Genomic DNA, 2,790 nt, shown 5'->3' with positions numbered 1-2,790 from the left:
GAAGTTCAAAGCGCTTTAATTCAAGACATAGGAAGTACAATGGTGCTTATTGGCTCTTTCTACCATGAGATATGGTCACTTTTAGTGGTTCACTACCTTATTTTGGTCACATTTCATAAGGGTCAAAGTGACCTTGACCTTGATCATATGTGACCATATGTGTCTCATGATGAAAGCATAACATGTGCCCCACATAATTTTTAAGTTTGAAACAGTTATCTTCCATAGTTCAGGGTCAAGGTCACTTCAAAATATGTATACAATCCAACTTTGAAGAGCTCCTGTGACCTTGACCTTGAAGCAAGGTAAACCAAACTGGTATCAAAAGATGGGGCTTACTTTGCCCTATATATCATATATAGGTGAGGTATTGAATCTCAAAAACTTCAGAGAAAATGGGAAAAATGGGAAAAATAGCTGTTTTTTAGACAACATTTATGGCCCCTGCGACCTTGACCTTGAAGCAAGGTCAAGATGCTATGTATGCTTTTTGGGGCCTTGTCATCATACACCATCTTGCCAAATTTGGTACTGATAGACTGAATAGTGTCCAAGAAATATCCAACGTTAAAGTTTTCCGGACGGACGTCCAGACGGACGTCCGGACGGGGGGGACGGACGGACAGACAACTCGGGTGAGTACATAGACTCACTTTCGCTTCGCATGTGAGTCAAAAAGGAAAGTGTGACACGTGTTCACGATGGCTCAGGGGTTAAATAAACCACGAAATCTGGTGTGTGGTTTACGCAAGCTAAATAGCCATTCAAACGAACTGTGTCATTTAATGCTGTTAAATGCTATTGCAAATGTGTTCCATAAAGTTAGAACTGCTTTTTTCGTGAGAAGATTTAAATCGTTCTGTAAACCACTTGAGGCAGACTGGGGCTTTAATTAATCCTCACACTGAATGGATCTCAAAATGTTCACTCTCCTTTCAGTATGAGACAGACAGACAGACAGAGAAAAGAGACAGAGACAGAGAGGGAGATAGTAAAATGTATTCACACCTCAATGACAGCACAGTTACAAGGAACTTAGTCGATAAATATCGACAGGGGGCCGACTAATGGTTTAAATGTGAAATGTGTGTATAATAATGGGTGTGGGTCTGAAATGAAGTTAGGTAGTAGTTAACATTTGTTTTGAATAATTATTGGTATTTTGACAATGTGGGTAGCATGGAAATGTAAGCATTTGAATGTAAGTCTTAGGTACCATTGTACCCAGGAAGAGAGACGAGAGATAGGAGTAGGTTGCAATAGCTTGTGTGGTCTTTGAGTTTTGATTTTGGAAAGACATTGTTAAAGAAAAAGAAGACAAATACAGTAATGCAATATTTATTGTGAAAACCAACGATTGTACAAAGAACATGTGAGGCAACATTATGTCTATGATGGCGTGAAGAAAATTAGTTATGATTTATACTATTATTATTTAGACTTGAGACTGAATAGCAAAAGGCGAAGTGTATGTTTTGTGGTGTGAATAGAAACAAAATGAAAAGTGTAAATATCTGGGAAATAGTGGTTAAAAGACTTCGTTATTTCTTGATTGTTATTTACTATTATATTGAAGTGAATAGCAAAACGCTGTATTTGAAAACAGCATGGGATTTATATATATATATTATTTTTGGTATCAGGTAATGCCCTAGTTTTTACAAATTGTAGCAAAGTCGATTAACTTTACTATGTACAATGTTTGCTTGCAAATTACAACACAACGCGAAAAACTTAACTATTTGTAGAGTTCTAAGGCATTGCAGACAAAGCAACTGCAATAAAGTAAGGTTTTAGCAGTGTGAAAATCCGCTGAAAACGGTCTTATATCCCTTCCGTTAACATGGCTTCGTCCGGCCATACATCAGTGTAGGCTCTTATGACACTGACCCTGAGGCACTGAAAAGGTTTTCACGGAAAAATTCTCTCGAAGAACCAAATGGGTTCGGTGCATTTGTCACTCTGTCACATGTTGAAAGAGATAAGGTACTGTCGTGTTTTTTCCCAAACCTAGTGCACTACCGTTATCACGAGATAAGTTACTTCTGTTTTGTTCCGGGTTTTTTTTCCAATTGACACCATGTATGAGAGATGAAACAGAAAAGCCTGTTGTGAAAATGCAAAAATTTGGAGGAAAAAAACGAAACAAAACAAAAGTAACTTTTCTCATGACAACGGCAAACAACGACACATGTTCACCGCCCTCAGCTAATTCAAGAAATCACCACCCCCCCTCCTGCCAGGTACACGTGCACTCAAGTTAACCTCTGCTTTGACCTGTGTGCCAAGAGTCAGATGAGAGAGAGAGCCGGAAAGCGAGAGAGAGACACACACACACACACATAGACAGAGACAGACATAGAAAGACAGAAGCGGAGAGACTCAGAGGGAAACACAGACAAAGACTGACATACATACATACATACAGACAGAGAGAGAGAGAGAGAAAAAAAATGTAACTGATCTCGTGAGAACGGTTGAGGCCTTGCAAGGTTTTGACGGCAACAATAATTATTGTAGTTCTCTAAGACTTTATTTTTATTTGATTTGTGATATGTTGGGAAGACATATTTATCAATTGATCAAAAAAATAAAACATAATACAAAACGACACAACATCGTTAAAATCATTATTGGCCAACGTTGAACGTTTACGAAGGCCTCAATCTTCCCGCGCCGTACATTAAACCTTTCTTGGGGTTCATGGTCATGGCAAAAGCCATAATAATATTATATCATGTATAATATTACATCATGTATAATATTACATTTCAGCATATGACTAAGTGC

This window comes from Littorina saxatilis, linkage group LG9 (genome assembly GCF_037325665.1).
Source record: "Littorina saxatilis isolate snail1 linkage group LG9, US_GU_Lsax_2.0, whole genome shotgun sequence".
Taxonomy (NCBI): Eukaryota; Metazoa; Mollusca; class Gastropoda; order Littorinimorpha; family Littorinidae; genus Littorina; species Littorina saxatilis.
This window is presented reverse-complemented; position numbering follows the sequence as displayed.